Source organism: Natator depressus, chromosome 1 (assembly GCF_965152275.1).
Source record: "Natator depressus isolate rNatDep1 chromosome 1, rNatDep2.hap1, whole genome shotgun sequence".
In the NCBI taxonomy this organism is placed as follows: domain Eukaryota; kingdom Metazoa; phylum Chordata; order Testudines; family Cheloniidae; genus Natator; species Natator depressus.
Genome location: NC_134234.1, coordinates 67960663 through 67981465, shown reverse-complemented (window position 1 = coordinate 67981465; position 20803 = coordinate 67960663). Strand labels below are relative to the sequence as shown.

The 20803-nt window shown below is 44.2% G+C and overlaps 1 protein-coding gene and 1 pseudogene across 1 annotated transcript in view; both read right to left on the bottom strand.

The window, feature by feature from the left end:
• TDRD3 (tudor domain containing 3) overlaps nucleotides 1–20803 on the bottom strand; it is a 302953-nt gene that overhangs the window by 264896 nt on the left and 17254 nt on the right. The gene's annotated exons all lie outside the window — the stretch shown is intronic.
• On the bottom strand, nucleotides 16256–20213 carry LOC141987837 (E3 SUMO-protein ligase KIAA1586-like; annotated as a pseudogene).

Below are 20803 nucleotides of genomic sequence, written 5' to 3'. Positions count from 1 at the left end.
GAAGAGAACTATCCCCAATGACTCCAAGATCTCTTTCTTGAGTGGTAACAGATCATTTAGACCCCATCGTTTTGTAGGTATAATATGGATATTTTTCAATGTGCATTCATACGTGGCATTTATCAACATTTGAATTTCATCTGCCATTTTGTTGCCCAGTCACCCAGCTTTGAGAGATCTGACTCTTCAGAGTCAGTTTGGCCTTAACTTAATCTTGAGTAATAGAGTATAGTCTGCAAGTTTTGCTACCTCACTGTTGACCCCTTTTCCAGATCATTAGTGACTACGTTCAACAGCACGGGGATATGTACTGGGACACTGCGGTACCCTGAATTATTTTGTGAGAGATTCAGTACAGACTGTGGACAATGGAATTCTCTCATGAACCCTGAGAATTCTTTTCTTTATCTTACTGCCGCTTGCATTTTCTTTCTGATATGCATAACCAGAAGCAGCAAGAGAGAGAACTAGGTCTGGGAATTTTTCTAGCCATGGTCCTTCTCGCAGTAACTACCCTACCCCTGCTGTTCAACTGTTGTACTCATAAGAAACCCCACATAATCATGTAAAATAGAAAAACATGTTTTAAAATAATACATCAGCCAAGAGACATTGCCATCTGCTGTTGTGCAGGCTCTTGCTAATCTTGAGGCACTATAGCCCAAAAGACAGGGCACAGGAATGAGACTCAGAAAAGCTGAGCATTCCCAACTATGCCACTGACTCTGTGTTCATCACCTCTCACTACCTGGGACAATAAGCTCCTAGACCTACGTCCGATGCATCCGTCTGTAGCAGGAACTTCTTGTAAAATCAGGGCTGTACAAAATAGGTTCTCAGCAGAGTTGGGCTGTCAGGGCTTGAAAAGCCTCCTCACAAGCTTTGGTCCACTGGATTTTTTTTTTTTTTTTTGGGGGGGGGGGGAGCGCCACCAGCCCTGAAGAGGTCAGTGAGGGGTGCTACAATAGTTGAGGAAACCCAGAATAAAATCGGCCATAGTACCCAACTAGTCCCAAAAACCACCGTAGCGGTTTCCTTGAGGAAGCTATTGGGCACAAGGGCCTGGACCTTGGCGACCAAGGGTCACACTGTGTCTTTTCCTAACGCGTACCCAAGGTAGGTTATGTCATCCTTACTCAGGATTTGCAGTAGGCCAGCTTCCTGGAGAGACTGTAACACAGCCATCAAATGTTGTAGGTGGTCCTGCCAATTCCAACGGTAGACTACGCTGTCATCTAGTTACATAGCCACATACTGGTTATGGGGTTGCAGCATTGGTCCATCAGCCATTGGAATGTGGCTGGGGCCCCATACAACCCAAAGAGCATTGTCCAGAACTGAAAGAGCCCAAAGGCATGGAAACAGCTGACTTTTCCCTGGACTCTGGTGTGAGGGGGATCTGCCAATATCCCTTTGTCAGATCCAGGGTGGTGCATACTCTGCTTCCCTCAGCCAGTCAAGTAGTTCATCAATGCAGATCATCGGGTACGCATGAAATTTTTAGATTGCATTGATCTTTCAAAAGTCAATACAATACCAAATGGTTCCATCAGGCATAGGGACCAACACTATGGGGCTTTTCCGGTCACTGAAGGATTCCTCAATTACTCCTAGTTCTAGCATTGATTGGAGTTCTTGCTATATGGTTTCTCTGAATTTCTGGAAAAAGGGTGGAAGATTTTAAGCACCAGTTCTGTTTGGATATTATGGGTTATTAAATGAGTCTGATCAGGTTGAGTAGAAAATATGGAAGAGAAGGTAGCGATCACCTGTTGAGCTTGGGCTCTCTGGTCCATGGTGAGGTTATTTCCAATTTTGACCAGAGCTGGCTCTGAGGCCTCAGCAACCTGTGGACCTAATTCTGGTTCAAGTGGGTCAGGGGTTATTAGCAGACTTTCTTGTGCTTTCCATGCTTTTAACAGGTCCACATGGTAGATTTGGCGTACCTTTTGTTTAGCCGGTTGTCTGATTTCGTAGTTTACTGTCCCCACTCATCGCAACACTTCATGGGACCCTTGCCAATGGGCTAGAAGTTTTGATTCTGAGCTTGGTCGTAATAGGACAACCCAGTTACCTGGCTGGAACTCCCAGAGATGAGCCCTTTTATTATAGGCTGCCTCCTGTGCATTCTGGACATGTAGAAGGTTCTTTCTGTCTAAGGAGCTCAGGGCATGAAGCGTCTCCTGTACACTACATTACTGGTCTGAGACGGTTGTTCCTCCCACATTTCTCAAACAAGGACTAAAATCCCTCCAGGTTGCCTCCCATATAGCAGCTCAAAAGACGAAAAGCCAGTGGAGGAATGGGAAATTTCTCTCACAGCAAAAAGGAGAGGATGGAATAACTGGTCCCAGCATCAGACAGCCATGAGGAAAAACTTCTGGAGCATCGTCTTCAGTGTTTTGTTAAACCTTTCCATCGGGCCACCTGTCTGGGGATGGTGAACAGACACACCACGGGCCTTGATTTTCAGCAACTGACATAATAGTTGGATTGCCTGAGACAAAGTTCATTCCCTGGTCTGTTAAGATTTTCCAAGTACCCCAACCAGAGTAAAGATTTTCAGGAGTTCAGTGGCCAACATTTTGGTGTTCATCAAACGTAATGATGCTATTTCAGAGTACCTGGTTACATAAAGCAAGATGACTAAAATGAACTGGTAGCCTGCATCCACATTCCTTTGATGCCTAAGAAACTAAGCATAGGCTGCCTAAAATACTAGAATTAAATCTGGCAAACAGGCAGAACTTGAAGTATATGCAAAAACACATTGGATATAGTTTAAATCATCAGTTGGACCTAGCCAGTCATGCCAGTCAAATTGCAAAAAAAAGGGGAAACATTACGAGAAATTATTTGAATATCTTTACTCTTCCTTGATAGTGGGTGCTGCCTCAGGCCTTGGGCCATTCAGTACCTATGTCTCTGCTCATCTGTATTGTCATTCTGCTAAGGAGTCTCTGCTAACAGCTAACTTCTACTTCAGACAATTTGCTGCTTCAGTGCCATGCTTCACTTGACATTCTGTAGCACGTGTGAAAATGCTTACTATAAAGCATCTCAGTGCTCCTCATTTTTCTTCTGAAAGGAGACACTTCAGTTCCTTACCCTGCAAATGTTCTACACTTCTCCTTTCATTTGTTTTCAATCATTTGGGGATTGTTTACTCCAAATCTGGTGTTTTGTTCATAATTCATCTTCTTATTGGCTCAGTTTTGGAATTATATTCTTAGTTTCCGCATTGAAATGTGAAATGTTACTAACAAGATGGGCCGTGGTGCTAGCCCCATACTAAACTGGAGAAGCGCAAACCATGTATCATGCGTTAGACCCTAGTCAGGCCCAAAACTATGCTCATGTCAACGCAGCCATTTTCAATGCCTTGGAAATCTGAGAAGAGAGATTCCTGCAGCACTTCCATGTCTTGTTCTGTTTGGTGGTGAAGAAGTCTACTTGAGGAGTACCCCACCTGTGGAAGATCATCCGGGCGACCTCAGGATAGAGCTCCCACTCGTGGTGAGAGCAAAAGGCACTGCTGAGGCGGTCCACTAGCATGTTGTGAATGCCAGGGACATGTGCTGCCTCCATGTGGATTTGGTGCTGGATACAGAAGTCCCACAGACAGATGGCTTTCTGACAAAGAGCTGGTGATTGTGCTCCCCCTTGTCTGTTCACACAGAACACACCTTCAGCCCCCAACTAAAACATCTCCAGCGCATCAAAGATTTTCAACCTATCCTGAAAAACGATCCTCGCTCTCACAGATCTTGGGAGACAGATCAATCCTCGCTTACAGACAGCCCCCCAACCTGAAGCAAATACTCACCAGCAACCACACAAAAACACTAACCCAGGAACCTATCCTTGCAACAAAGCCCGATGCCAACTCTGTTCACATATTTATTCAAGTGACACCATCATAGGACCTAATCACATTAGCCACACCATCAGGGGCTCGTTCACCTGCACATCTACCAAGGTGATATATGCCATCATGTGCCAGCAATGCAACTCTGCCGTGTACATTGGCCAAACCAGACAGTCTTTACACAAAAGAATAAATGGACACAAATCTGACATCAGGAATCATAATATTCAAAAACCGGTAGGAGAACACTTCAACCTCTCTGGCCACTCAGTAAAAGATTTAAGGGTGGCAATTTTGCAACAGAAAAGCTTCAAAAACAAACTCCAGTGAGAAACTGCTGAGCTTGAATTAATATGCAAACTAGATACCATTTACTTGGGTTTGAATAGAGACTGGGAGTGGCTCGGTCATTACACATATTGAATCTATTTCCCTATGTTAAGTCCCTCACACCTTCTAGTCAACTGTCTAAATGGGCCATCTTGATTATCACTACAAAAGTTTTTTTCCCCTGCTGATAATAGCTCATTAATTAGCCTCTTACAGTTTGTATGGCAACTTCCACCTTCTCTGTATATATATATATATATGTAATCTTCTTACTGTATGTTCCATGTATGCATCTGATGAAGTGGGCTGTAGCCCACGAAAGCTTATGTTCTAATAAATTTGTTAGTCTCTAAGGTGCCACAAGTACTCCTGTTCTTTTTATAGAACATGGAGGCCTTGTTGTCTGTCACGACTAGTACTGCTTGACCCGACAACTGGGGAAGACAGACCCCACAACCTAGACGGATGGCCCTGAGTTCTTTGACGTTTCTGTGCAGCGCATGCTCCTCCACGGACCAAGTTCCTTGAGTCCTCAATGTTCAGAAACGTGCCCTGAGGCATCCAAAATCAGCGATATTGTGGGTCAAGGGTTCACAAATGGCACTCCTGTCATCACCCGCTTTGAGTCGGACCATCACTTTAGGGAGGTGAGTACGCTGTATGGTATCGCAACAACCTTATCCAGGTGATCTCTGGACAGCGAGTAGGCCATTGCCAGCCACAGCTGGAGGGGCTGCATTTTGAGCCTTGCACGGCGGACCACGCAGCCATGTGGCCTAGAAGTCTGAGACAGACTCTGACTGTGGTAATTGAGTGCACAAAGAGTTCGGCGATCAGCTCTGACATCGAGTTGAACCTGTCCTGTGATAGGAATGCCCTGACTTCAGTAGAGTCCAGCACCGCAACGATTAACTCTATCCTCTGGACCTGAACTAACGCTGACAGACCCAGAGCTTAGCCCGAATCCTGCAGCACTTTGACACTGTGCTGGACTCAGGACCTGGAGTGTCCCTTGATGAGCCAGTCCTTCAGGTATGGGTAGATCTGGATTCCCCAACGCCTGAGGTAAGTGGCCACTACCAACATGCATTTGGTAAACACCCCTGGTGCCATTGCAAGGCTGAAGGGGAGCACCGTAAACTGGTAGTGAGTGGTCCCACCAAGCAGCACAAAAAGCATCTGTGTCCTTGGAATATTGATATATAAAAATATGCGTCTTTCAAATCGAGGGCGGCATACCAGTCTCCCGGATCCAGGGAAGGGATGATGGAGGCCAGGGAGACCATGCAGAACATCAACTTCTTGAGATACCTGTTGACATTCTGCAGGTCCAGAATGCTGTGGAGACTGCCCTTGGCCTTTGGAATGAGAAAATATCGGGAATAGAAACCCCTTCCATGCGCAGGGACTTCCTCTACAGCCCCGACTTGTAGAAGGGCATGTACTTCCTGTCCGAGCAGCTGTTCATGAGAAGGGTCCCTGAAGAGGGACGAGGAAGAGGTGGTAGGAGGGAGGAGTAGAAATAAACTGCAGGGTGTACCCCACTGCCACAGTGCTGAGGACCCAATGATCCATAGATATTGTGAGCCAAGCGGGGAGGAAAAAAGAAAGGCGATTGGTAAAACAAAAAGGGGAAAGACCCAGTTTGCAGTCTGGGAATGTCGCCCTCAGGCGCACCCTCAAAATGCCCATGTGTTCCCTTGAGAGAAGCAGGACAAACCTGACTGGGAGGCTGAGCCTGATTGGTGGCCCTGGCAGCACTTGTAACCCCTGCCCTTCTTATGATAGGGCTCCGATCTCACCTGACTGGTAGGTCTAAGATTGCTGCGGCTTGAACCTCTTTCTAGCATGGGCTGGTGTGTAGAGGCCGAAAGGTAGCCCTGGAGTCCTGTAGCCCATGTACTTTTGCATCTGTTTGCTCTGCAAACATTGCCAGGGTTATCAAAGGGGAGGTCCTGTAGAGTGAGCTGAGCTTCCGTGGCCAGCCCAGACAACATTAGCCATGAAGCCCATCTCATCGCGACTGCTGTGGCCATGGACCTCACAGCCAAGTCCACTGCATCTGACACTGTCTGGAGAGAGGATCTTGCCACCGTTTTCCCATCCTCAAGGATTGCCTTAACTCCGTCTTGGACTCCTCAGGCAGCGCATCCGCGAACTTAGCAATAGACTGCCAAACATTAAAATCGTATCTGCCAAGCAGGGCCTAGTGCTTAGCCACTGAGCTGGAGACCGGCAGATGAATAAACCTTCCTTCCAAACAAGTCAAGCCTCTTGCAGTCTTTGTTCTTGGGAGTAGGGCCAGGTTGCCCCTATCTCTCTTGTTAACCGCACATACCACGAGAGAGTTTGGGGCAGGGTGGATATACAAATATTCAGATCCCATCACCAGGACATAGTACTTCCTCTCCACCTGCTCGGAAATGGTCAGGACGGAGGAAGGGATTTGCCAGAGGGCCTTCACCAGTTTTGCCACCCCTTCATGCACAGGTAGCGTGCACAGGGCTACCGCTGCCAGGATGTCAAACAGGCCATCGAAGGGTTCCACTAACTCCTCCGCCTGTAAGCCAAGGCTTCCTGCCACCCTCTAAAGCAGCTCCTGGTGGGCCTTAGCATTGTCCCGAGGAATCGACTGGGATGGTCCCGCGACTGCTTCATCAAAGGTGAAGACGACCATGAGGCAGGGCCTGGTGGAAGGGTGGGTGAGACTTCGAACCTCTAGGTTAGCCTCTACCCCCATAGTAGGCTCCTGGGCACCACAGTCTGACGCCGCGTCCGATGCCAGGGGAGGGCGGGATACGTTCTCCAATCTCCTGTCTGATGCGCCCGACACCAAACGCTGGATGAGAGTCCCCAGCGGCTGCGGAAACCACCATGGAGTCCAGAACTGCCATGGGGAAAGCCACTGGCCTGGGGGCCAGGCACCAGATGGTAACCCCACAGAGCTCCTCCGTGCTTGGCCAAGAGTGGCTGGCTTGAAGGGTGACGCCTGGATGAAGCCGGTTGGCACAGCGGACCTCACGACATCCCCCTCAATGAAGAGGATCTGCTATGTCGTGGCTCCACTGGGGACCTTCACCCTGGGGAGTGATGTCTCCTGCCCGGAGACTGGTGCCACTCCAGGACCACTGAGCCTCAGTTCTATGCCAGTTCTTGGGTGAGCGGCGCCATCCTGTGGGGGACTGGAACCAGGAATCCTGCCAGCAATGCTGGGAACTCTGGTCAGTCTGGGCAGGTCGGAAGTGCATCCCCGGGGATCGACACTTCAACATCGACCTCCTCAGTGCTGGGGAGCAATGTTGCACCGATGAGGACTGCAGAGCAGGTCCCTGCGCTGGCTTCCCTTTGAAGACAACCATGCCGGAGCAAGGTATCAGTGGCACTGGCAAAGACATAATGTCTTTGGCCGCCTGGAAGGCCTCCAGGGTGGATGGGGCTTCCAGTAGCTGGGGACCTCTTCCACTAGACGGAATATGCATCTTGGGGGGCTGGAGGGCCTAGCTGGGGATGTCCGTGCTAGGCTCAGCACCGAAGAGCTGCTATCCCTCGGGGGCATGTGCGCCTCCACAGCCTTTGCCCTCACCCCATGTGGAACTGGGGAGAGCCCTCTGTCCTGGCACTTTTTAGGCCTCTTCGCCGGTGCTCGCAACTGGGACCAGCGTCAGGAAGTCAATGCTGAAGACGCACTCTGCACAGATGACGATGCACACAGTGACTTCAGTGGCTCGGAGACCAGTGCGAGGGCTGACTCCACGAGGCGCACTCTGAACCTTATGTCCCGCTCCTTCTTGGTTCTTGGCTTGAAGCTCCTACATATTCGACACTTGTCACTGATGTGGGCTTCACCCAGGCATTTTAAGCAGCTTTGATGCAGGTCATTAATTGGCATGGGCTTCCGACAGCACTCACACGGCTTAAAGCCTGGGGAATGGGTGGAGGGGCCAGAGGCGCCCCTTATACAGCAGGTATGCATGCCACTCCAGAGGGCGCCAGACCCAGTCCCCTATGGATACCACTGAGGGCAAAACTTCCAGCACTGGTGTACGTGGCGAGCACACAGACCTAGAATGGAATGGACATGAGCAAGCACTCGAAAAAGAACCTTAGTTTGGTGTCCTGGTGTGGACACCTTATGACAGTCTTAAAATACATAATCAGAATTTTTCTTCACAGGACCCCTGCCTCATTTAGCACCTAGGATGGACTGTGCTCACTGAATGGACAGTAATTCAACACTTCTGTTTATCCTTATTCAACGTGCAACCCAAGGCCTTCTTAACCACACAACACCTAAATCCTGTCCTGAACACAAAATTATGAGCTTCCTATGGGCTTTTCCATGACATTGTCACCACAGAATCTGAGTGCTCCAAAACTGCTAATGAATTTTTATCTTAAAAAAAAAACCATATACAGTTATTATCCCCATTTTAGCCAGATAAGGAACAAAAAGTACAGGGGCCAAAACTGTCAAGAGTCCATTAATTTTGGGTGCCCAACTTCAAACAACTAGTCTCATTTTTCAGAGTACTTAGCATTTTTAAAGCACTTTATAGGTTCAAAGCACAATTCTGATCAACTTCAGTTCAGTTGTGAGCACTCAGTACTTCTGCAAATCTGGCTGCAGTTGTCTTAAATTAAGCAGCCAGAAAACAAGTTATTGACCTCCTGCGAAAATTTTGGTGTAAGTGGCTTGTTCAGCATAACACAGGAAACTCTGTGGCAGAGGAGAGGCAGGAATTCTCCAATTCACTTACTCATATGCCTTAATAAAACACATCCTTTCTTCCTTCAGTTCCCTATCTGGTTCACTACACACCTTAAAACTTTTGCAACAAATGAGATGGGTCCTACAGACAACTGTCTTCTTCGTCACTGCATAACCCTGATTCATTTCCAGAACACCACCTATCCTGTACACTGAATGAGGAAAGTGTCCAGTGGAAAAATAGCATGTGATCATGTAATTACGCACTATATCAGAATGTACATGCACAAGATTGTACAGCTAGCCTTAATACAAACATTTCTTAAATTTTGGTTGCTTCACTTTGCCATCTTAACATTATTTTAACTTTTTTATACATATAACTTCCTATGTATTGTTTGTTTTAAAAAAACACTAGTCCCTCCACCCATTTTCTTCATGTGGAACAATACTGACCCCCACATGGACAGAAAGCAAGAATGGAACCTTTCAATCCACAGCATAGGCTTCTAACATTTGAAGCTAATTAAGTAAATGTTAGCAGGAATAAGCTGTTACATTAGGTAAGCCAGCCACTAGAGTGGAACAAGGCAAACATTTTGGCAACAAGTTTCACAGCTGTTTGCAAGACAACAAAAGAATGTTGAGGTTCAGGAATTCTGGTTCAATTCCAAGTTCTCAAACCAGCATGTTCTCTAATAGTTGTAGATCCTTCCACCTCTGTCCTCCATCCATCCCCAACCCACAGTTCCTGCTTCTACCCCCTCCTCCTCTGTTTTGGCTCTTGCTGCTGCTCCTCACCCTCATGCTACTTTTGCCCGTTGGCTCCTGCTCCACACCCAGTTTCTCAACCCTTTGCATTCAAATCAAGCAGTTTCCTCCTCCTGCTGCTGGTGCCAAGACAGCAAGCAGGAGAAGCATTTAAAGCATAGTCTCCCTGCTCTCTATTTTGGTGCCCAGTGCCATATCAGCTCCTAGAAGCCACGAGGAGCAATTGCGGGAAGAGTCCTGCTCAGCTCCTGCAACTCTGGAGCCTGCTCAGTTACTCTGTGGGGATGTTACATGTGCAGTCCAGGCAGCAACTGGGAGATGTGTGGGGATGAAGCATGCTTGCCATAGATTGACTTTCTGGAGAATGTAGCTGCTAGCACCTAACAAAATTTTGCTAAGCATGTGCCAACTTAAATTTTTCAAAAATTTATCATTTTGGCAGATTTTCATGAACACAGAAAAAGGCACACTCTCAATGCTATGGTCACCCTTCTCCGAAGCATGGAGGACTTGGAGTTTCTAAATGAAACATTTCTCAGACTTATTTTAACATGGGCAAAACAACATTTCTGCCCAAGGCACTGTCTCAGGAATGGCTGGGCCTTTGGGTAGCTGAAACATTCAAAAAATATTCAGCCTGAGATAGACGTTCAGCATAGAAAATGTCAGCTCTAACACTTAAAGTTTGGCAAAGTTAGAAGCAACTGAAAACAGGGTCTTATAATGGAAAATGTTAGATAACCTTAACTATAGCCACCAGTTCTACCAATATGATGCAATATTCTATAGATATACATTGTTCTCATAGTAACATTCACTTAGTTCCCTGAGTTAAATGCATTTAAGTGTGCAACAACCATGCTGTATTATTGTTATAATTCAGTAGTGTCCAACAGGTGATGGGCTAGAGACCTGTAGCATCTGAGGTGAATCCTTGGGGAAGGACAGACCCCACTCAGAGCAAATGAAGTTGTGCCCTTCTCTCTAATGCTGGAGAGCCACAGGATTATTGCCAGACACTTACTCCCCTTGTGTCCTGGTGTTTCTGCTGCCCCTATGTTCTCCCCTGCTAAGACCCCCCTCGATGTGACTTACACAGCACCACTCACTGCAATTTCTATAGCAAGAGGCAAGTACTGGGGGAAGTTGAAAGCCAACACTCAAAATGGCAGACACCACATATGAACAATGGTAGGGGGTGGGGGAACTAAGGGAAAACAAGACAGCAAGGAGAAGAGGAAGAATCAGATTAGTACACTAAAAGATGACTACAAAAAGCCATTTATAAAAGACACACAGTCCTCCTGAAAAGTTTACACTCAACACACACACCAAAAGTGTGATTAATTATATTTTAAGTTCAATTTGTCACCTGTATCTTTCATACATTTATCTGATTAACATATGGTTGATGTAATAAATTTGGGTGTTTTTTTAATTAAATGCTATGATATACAATGAGGTCAAAGTTCCTCCCCCACTCTGAACGCTAGGGTACAGATGTGGGGACCTGCATGAAAACCTCCTAAGCTTATCTTTACCAGCTTAGGTCAAAAACTTCCCCGAAGTACAAAATATTCCACCCTTTGTCCTTGGATTGGCCGTTACCACCACCAAACAAATACTGGTTACTGGGGAAGAGCTGTTTGGAAACGTCTTTCCGCCCAAATACTTCCCAAAACCTTGCACCCCACTTCCTGGACAAGGTTTGATAAAAAGCCTCACCAATTTGCATAGGTGACCACAGACCCAAACCCTTGGATCTGAGAACAATGAAAAAGCATTCAGTTTTCTTACAAGAAGACTTTTAATAGAAATAGGAGTAAATAGAAGTAAAGAAATCCCCTCTGTAAAATCAGGATGGTAGATACCTTACAGGGTAATTAGATTCAAAACATAGAGAACCCCTCTAGGCAAAACCTTAAGTTACAAAAAAGATACACAGACAGAAATAGTTATTCTATTCAGCACAATTCTTTTCTCAGCCATTTAAAGAAATCATAATCTAACGCGTACCTAGCTAGATTACTTACTAAAAGTTCTAAGACTCCATTCCTGATCTATCCCCGACAAAAGCAGCATATAGACAGACAGAGACCCTTTGTTTCTCTCCCTCCTCCCAGCTTTTGAAAGTATCTTGTCTCCTCATTGGTCATTTTGGTCAGGTGCCAGCGAGGTTACCTTTAGCTTCTTAACCCTTTACAGGTGAGAGGAGTTTTCCTCTGGCCAGGAGGGATTTTAAAGGGGTTTACCCTTCCCTTTATATTTATGACAAATGCTAATGTCACTTATATAATGTAAGTGACAATAATATTGTTAGGGTCTTAATGCAGATGAAACTAAACAGCTTTCTGTGTCAGAAGTTATGGCATATTCTTAACTTCCGTTGATTTGATTTTGTCACAAACAAGGAGACGCTGAGATGATACCAACAGGTTGCAGTCTTGCACCAACTGAAAAACAAGATGACTGCAATGGTGGGGTCATGAAGAAGGTACATTTTTACAGGAGGTTTACCGAGCTCAGGACAGAGGAAATAGAGCACAAAGCTGACCACAAATAAAGCTGGAAGATAAAAATGGAGGAATTTAAAGAAGTCTAAATCCTCCTATACTCACTCTTGCCAAAGAAAGAAGACTTACAAGGGACCATTCAACATGGAAGTTCATTCTACGCACCATCATAGTTACATCACAGCCATGTGAATCTGTTGCTACTTAGCATAACAACTTAAGCAGAACATTTCAATTTCTGCGTTGAGGAGAAGAGGGTGTAAGGCTATTAAAAGCTGACTATTCTTGACAGCCCTCACCAATGAAGTAATTATAAAAACAAATCAATTTACACAGAGAATACAATGATAAAACTAAAATAGAAAAATTTACTTGACTGCATCTAATTCAATTTCATTTTCAAGCAGATGATTGAAACCATGTCAAGCAACGTTAACCTGACTAATAATGACATAGATGAAGGTCCTCCTGTCACCAATTCTGAAAATCCAGATTAATTCAGAACTATACAAGTGAGAATGTTATGAGATGCATGGAAAAGACACTGGTTGACATACGATGCTGACAGCTTTGATGTTCTGCGCTTGGTGTCAGCAGTATGATAAAAGCCAGGATATTAGCAGAAATCATTTTGAGAGCGGATGAAGTACATTCAAACTACACATTATTGAAGCTCATGAAGTCTTCGCTGCAAAGAAAAATGCTGAAAGAGCATTCACAGGCAAACGAACAAAAGTGTAGGACAGACCAGAAGATAAATATGTACATGTTATGAAGCAGGAAGTAACTGACCAAATGAGTAAACAGTTCTGTACTTATTTTGATACTGTATAACAGAGAGGCCATTCACCTATTTTTTTCAGCCTGATGCCATTACAAAAAAAAAAATCAGAGCAGATGTCATCCAAAAAGAAAGCAGTGACAAAGAAGGTCTTTTTAGACACTATAGTATACAGGTAAAGCAATATTATGGCTAACGTGTTACATAAACATTTTTTAATTGATTCTCAAAACAGATAATGATAGAGTATAGGGGCACTAGCACCTATATTTGACAACTCCCCACAACTAATGGGCTCTTTATCTGAAAATTAGTCAGTGTTCCCGAAGCTAAAAGCAATACCAAAATGACCATTTGATTACTAAAATGTCTGTTGGGCTGATGAAAGTTTAGAGTGGGGAGCTGCTGATAAATGCAGTCTCAGAAGCAGCCAGGAAGACACTAATACTAGAGTAACTGCCACAGGGAGTCCTCTCATTTGACAGACCTTTCACTGGAGTTATGTTGCAACTGGGAGTAACATGCTGTTTACAGCTGCTCACAAGAGATGCTTGGCTGTTGCTGACTTCTTAACTTACTACAAATTAAAATTAAGCACAAGATACAAGAGACCGCTTAACACAGTCATCCCTTCCATGACTTCATTGAGGGATTCTGTATCTCTACTATGGTATACTGAAAGAAGGGTCACCCTTTAAGGCCAGAAGGGACCGTCATGATCTTCTACCCTGACCTCCTGCACATCACAGGCCACAGAACCTCAAACAACCCCTCTTAAACCAGAAAGTGAGCCAATCCAGGACTGCCAATCTGACCACGGGGAAAATTTCTTCCCAACCCCAAATATGGCAAACAGTTGAATCCTGAGCATGTTGGCAATTACCCACCAGCCAAATATCTGGGAAAGAATTTTCTGTAGTAACTCAGAGCCCTGCCCCATCTCCAGCCACTGGGGATATTTACTACTAGCAGTCACAGATGGGCCACATGCCATTTTAGGCAATCTCATCATACTCCTCCCACCCACCCCTTACATAAATTTATCAAGCTCAGTCTTGAAACCAGTTAGGTTTTTTGCCCCCACTGGTAGGCTATTCCAGAACTTGACTTCTCTGATGGTTAGAAACTCGCATCTAATTTCAAGCCTAAACTTGTTGATGGCCAGTTTATATCCATTTGATTCCTCTCCCTGGCATTTATCCCTCTGATGTATTTACAGACACCCATCCCCTCAGCCTTTGCTTGGCTTTTGGCAGTTCTAACTTTTTCCCTATACTTTCTGACCTCCAAGAAGTAGCTTTCCTTGCTGATCCTTCCCATCTTCCATTCCTTGTAGACTTTTGGCCTTCTCTTAATAACCTGTTTAGATGCTCGCTCATCCACTTTGGTCTTCAACCTTTTTACCAATTTTTTCCCCCCTTGCATTGGATACAGGCCAGATACTTTAAGTCAAAGTTACAGAAGCTAATTCCAAGCCTCCTCCACATCCAGATTCTGGAGTTCTTCAGTCCAGGCCACTTCCCTAACTAATTCCCTTCCTTTTTTAAGTTTACCCTTTTAAAATCAACTTGAAGACCTATTTTTGTTTATCCTTCCATTTAGGGTTTAAAATTTAATTATCTCATAATCACTGGAAACAAGGCTGTCTTCTACAACCAGTTCTTCTGACAGATCCTTGCTACTTACCAATACTAAACCTTAAATGGCATCACCTCCTTGTTGGTTCAGTGACTATTTGGTGAAGAAATCTGTCAGCTATTCCACCCAGGAACATCTGGGTCCTGCCATTATTAATGGCACTTGTCCCTAATCTAGATCTGGGAAACTAAAACCTCTCATAATCACACAATTCCCAGTAGTATTTCTTTCATTAAAAATAAGAAAGAGGTCTCTAGCCATATCCCAATCGTATCCTGAGGGTCCGTAGCAGACCCCAAGCACTATCCCAGTGGGGGCTGTGTTATCTTTGCTCCCCAAAGTTATTCTGACCCAAAGAGGTGGTTTTATCCATTCCATTACTTCTAATTTCTCTACAGTCTACCTCGTAATTCATATACAATGCTACTCCACCACCTTTACCTTTATTTCTGTCTTTCCTGAAAAACAACTTCAATACCTGTGCTACAGTCATGACTACTAATCTACCATGTTTGTTATCCCTAGAATATCTGGTTTCACTTCCTAGTTTTTTCCTCCAAGGAGCTGCAAGCAAGAGTAAGACCTGTTGTAATGCAGCTGTAATGGATCTGTGGACTTTTCCACCAAAACAGCTGTTTCGCCGCATCCAGGAGGCTCGCGAGTGAGGGGGGAGGAGAAGCGACGCAGTCTCCCCCATCCCTCCCACTCACAGCAATCAGGTGTTTTGCTGCATTCAGGAGGCGCAGACAGGGAGGGGATAAGGCGCTGCTCTGCAGGGCCTGCCAGGAGGTGCTGGGTTCCAAGCCCCGACCCACTAGCTCCCACGGGCTGCTCTGCCAGATAATCCCACAAGTAGTGGACAAAATACTCTACTAGCAGGCAGCGAGAAAAAATTCCCTGGAACCTAACCCATTCTCCCCCCTTCCCCCATCTACATTAATTCTTATGGGGAAATTGGATTCGCTTAACATCGTTTCACTTGAAGTCACATTTTTCAATAACAGAACTACAACATTAAGCAAGGAATTACTGCAGACACAGACATGCACCACCACAGACTGGATTGCAGGATCAGGGCTAAAGTACGTAAATGCAAAAGTTAAGGTTTACACACTGTAGTAACTAATCCATCTATACTGCACATAAGACCAACAGTATTTGAACAGGCACAAACCTGTTCAACTGGCAGAAAAGAGTTCATTTTATGTTCAGGTATACTTTTAACAGCATAGATAGTGATCCAAAAATATCCATTATATAAGACACAAGAAGTCTCATGTCTATTAACTATTAACTTTAATGCTAAAATTTTAACCACTAAAGTTACAGAAACTTAGATTAATGTTTATAAGTGCTCTTTTTTAAGGGAAAATGTTCTTTACATAACAACATGGAGAGGAAAAAGAGGAAAGTCATGCAAAAATGAGTTTCTTTCCAGAGCCTCCTAAAGACACTCCTTAGTAAGTAAGAGAGAATATTAATGGGTGATGTGAAACATTTCTTTCTGCATGGAATGAATATGAAAATTTAGTAGCATTTCCAACCCTTGTTGACGTACAAAGCAGAGACTGGGCAACTGATATTGGTTTCACAGACTTCAATTAAAACCTAAAACAAAACCATCATTATGACGCTTACTCCCCACATTAAGCACTACATTCAGTAGCTTTCCCACTGTGCAACTGGCCACAGAATTCTTTGGAAAGGCTTTGCAATGCCTCATGGGGCAGGTACAATGTCACACAATGCAGGATTCTCAAACCCATCATTTCATGGACATCTAGACTGCCAGTCGCTTTTCCACTGAAATGGGGGGTGGAGAGTAGAGTGTGTGACAGAAAGTGGCCGGGGTGTGGACGGGGGAGACAGAGACAGAGTATGTGTTGGGGGAGAGTGAGTGTCGGCATGCTGTCTTTTTAAGTTCAGACAGCAGCCAGAACCAACCAATCCTGAGGCAAGGGAGGGGAACACCCCACACACATCAGCCCCCGCCACCTTCCCTGGTTCTGCACAGCACAGCAGTCTCTCTCCCATCTCCGGCTGCCACTGTGTTTCTAGTACCAGGGAGAGCAGGATTCCACATTAAGGGTTCTGTGATTCCTTCAGAGTTCTTCCACATCCTCCTCAGCTCACAGACCAATGATCCACCCCTCCCCTATACTTCAGGCATGAGAGCATGTTGCTGTTTTCCTGCCAGGCATGCTCAGCATCAGTGGTGAAGGAGATTTTAACTTTTACCTGTACAGTACCGACCCCTGACCCCAACCCCCCTACAGAAAAAATGTTCCATAACCATCAACACAATAACCTCAGGGTCTCAATAGCTAGCTAACTTCAACAATAGTTAGACCAACTGATAGTCACTCAAATAGCTAATTCAATTAGACAATTTAATAAAGTAATTTTCAAATTTATGACAGAAACTTACCAAATCAAAGACACTTCCACAGCAGTGCGTAGTAGGCCTGATCCTGTTGCTTTGCTTGCTCTCGTTGTGCCATGCCCTCAGTTGAATGGGCCGCCTGATGTTCCTTGCTCAGCCACGATTTAACGTATACAGCAGGATTCCACTCGGTGTAGGAAGGTCCAATGATTGAAATGAAAAGTAGATCCGCCACACGATGAGCGGTCAATGCAGTCCATTTATCCATGATTATGTTGTTCATAACGCTGAAGCCTCGTTCACAATCGCATTACTCGCTGCAAGAGTATCTACAGTGAGGAGTAATTTCTTTAATTTCTCAGGAACAGTCCGTCCTGCTCAACACTTTTATTCCACAAATCCCAGGTGTGTTTCACGGTGACTGACTGTCAGAGGTTCACACAAAAAGAACAGGAGTACTGGTGGCACCTTAGAGACTAACAAATTTATTAGAACATAAGCTTTCGTGGGCTACAGCCCACTTCATCAGATGCATACAATGGAACATATAGTAAGAAGATTATATATATATATATATATATACACACACAGAGAAGGTGGACGTTGCCATACAAACTGTAAGAGGCTAATTAATGAGCTATTATCAGCAGGGGAAAAACACTTTTGTAGTGATAATCAAGATGGCCCATTTAGACAGTTGGCAAGAAGGTGTGAGGATACTTAACATAGGGAAATAGATTCAATATGTGTAATGACCCAGCCATTCCCAGTCTCTATTCAAACCCAAGTAAATGGTATCTAGTTTGCATATTAATTCAAGCTCAGCAGTTTCTCATTGGATGATTTTGGTAATTAATTGATCTTTAAATATTCATGGTAAATAGGCCCAATGGCCTGTGATGGGATGTTAGATGGGGTGGGATCGGAGTTACTTCAGAAAATTCTTTCCTGGGTATCTGGCTGGTGAATCTTGCCCATATGCTCAGGGTTCAGCTGATCGCCATATTTGGGGTCGGGAAGGAATTTTCCTCCAGGGCAGAGGTTTTTTGCCTTCCTCTGTAGCATGGGGCATGGGTCACTTGCTGGAGGATTCTCTGCTCCTTGAAGTCTTTAAACCACAATTTGAGGACTTCAATACCTCAGACATAGGTGAGAGGTTTATTGCAGGAGTGGGTGGGTGAGATTCTGTGGCCTGCGTTGTGCAGGAGGTCGGACTAGATGATCATAATGGTCCCTTCTGACCTTAGTATCTATGAATCTATGAGTCTGTTTTTGAAGCTTTTCTGTTGCAAAATTGCCACCCTTAAATCTTTTTCTGAGTGGCCAGAGAGGTTGAAGTGTTCTCCTACCAGTTTTTGAATGTTATGATTCCTGATGTCAGATTTGTGTCCATTTATTCTTTTGCGTAGAGACTGTCCGGTTTGGCCAATGTACCATGTTTCAGGTCTGAAAACAGACACATTCTCAATCAGGCTGTGGTAAGCAATTTTAACTGCTTTCTGCTGTGCTCTGATTAGCCTGGTTAGTAGCAGTGGTGAATAATTTGCACCTCATGTCGTCAACAATGGCCTGAATGAATTGTGATGGATTAATTGTGGGACTTTTCCCAGCGCCTGTCAACTTTGTGTTCTTGAACATCATAGCCTCTTCAGCTCACTGTGCCTGTTCAGTGTGCAACACAGGGATTCTATGTAGGCTCTCGATTCTCTGCAAACAGATTTTCATCAGAGTCTGCTTTTGGGATTGTCAGTTCTCTATAAGAGTTCAGACAAATTCTTGAGCTCAGTTAGGACATGCAACATTAATGATAGATTTTTCACAAAGTTGACCAAACACAGTTTTGAGAGACGTTGGAATTTTGCTTATTCCTTTCTATCCCTTGACTGGTCTTGTGAATCTTCCTCAAAATGTTTAGCTAATGCTGGGTAAGTCTGCCAGACTGTATTGACAGCTCTCACATTGAAACTACCCATCATAAAAAAAAAATTGGTAGAGTTTTCAGTGTAAGTACGACATGCAGTTTCTTTGCATGTGTACTGAGCTCACGGGCATTTTTTGGTGACTGACTGTAAAGCAAGTATAAGCTGTCTAAAAATGGTCTGATATCGTTTGTACCCCCAGTAATATCCAGTGTTTGATTAATGGCCAGTTCAAGTTTATGGTTAAGGCAATGCCACAAAATGAGATTTGGGAAGTCTTTTTGTAGGAGTTTGCCCACCCCAGCTTTGACTGCTAGCATGACATTTGCACCATTACTACAAAACACTGACAGACCTAGGTCAGTAATTCCACAGTGAATCCACAACCTAGTAAACATTTGATTATGTCTTGCTTTATGTTCTTAACCGATGCATTGTCTAACTCAATCAAATCCGAAGGAAATGCTACTGGATTTCTAACACCATCAACACTGGCTTGTAAAAAAATTATAAAAAGTTGATTTTTGAACAAGAGTAGTAGATTGGTCAACTAGTATCGCAATCTTAGATTTGGTCTCGATTATCTGCGAGACAATTTTTTTCTTCATTTCTGTGGAGACATGCCCTATGATATCACCGCAGACAGGTTGGCTTTGAAGCAATCGCCCGATCTCAACCCCATTCAGTTGTTGCAGGTCAATCAGGCTCTTGTGGTCAGTATACGGCCGATTCATTTTCGCAATGCAGTAAGCCATCCTGAACGCACAAGCAGTGGTTTCAAATTCTGCTTCTTCACTTTTTGCATTGATGTTTATCAGCATGTCTTTCTTAGCTGTTTCTAGAATTTTTGTACGTTCAGTATGAGCAGCTGACTTTTTGTGTTCATTAATTTTTTTGAAGTGATGTGAGTGTTGTTTCTTTATTTTTCCCAAAAGATGAAATCTGACATTCAGCCCATTGAGAAGCAATATTCATGCCTCGAGCAGAGAAACTTTCAACTGGAAATGTTACTACATGTTCTACACCCTAGCTCTTCACTGGAAGCCAACATCCAATCATTTTTCCTTTGAAATTACTCAAATTGAACCCTCAACCACACAGCTGGGTATTGCTTTTCATTAGTAGGCTTACCCCACGATTCAGCAGATCTCTCATCCTCCTCAGGCTGTAGATTTGGCCTTTCTGTGGCTTCATGCAATGTCGGTGACTCATTTGTCAGTTTTTTTAGAGGCCCTACTTTTCTCCACATCCATCCTCTGCTTTACGCTTGAACATTTTTAGTAATGCTTGTTGCATTGACATTGTGATCGATCCTTAGTAACCAGTTTAAAAAAAAAAAAAAAACTAGCTAGCTACATTTTGTTTTCTCAATTTGGCTGTCTTCAATTTCACTCACTGCCCAGATTTTTAGTTTTGCGCCATGCAACAGTGGCATAGATGCATAACCATGACAATTAGGATTCTAAATCAAGTGTCACACACACACACACACACACACACACACACGACACAAATAATGCAGACTGTGTCCCGCTTGCTCCTTACAAAAGCGCACATGGCACACTTAAATAATGGATTTGATTTGATAAATATTTTACAGATATAGAGTTTGTGTAAACATAGCAACCAGAGTTGTCTATAAACAAAATAATTATATATAGGCTCTGATAGCAACTTGATTTGCATTTTTAATACACCAGGGGAAGACACTGTTACCATTCGAAAATAGTACGGGCAGCAAAGGATTATTGTCAACTGATGATATCGTCGTCCCCTTCAAGGGTAGTAGACAAGTTAGATTTATTGCCATAACTTATCCAAGACTATGGCAATGCTTTGTATAGCCTATTGGGAGGTTCATGAAAAACAAAATAGCCACCAGGCCATATCAA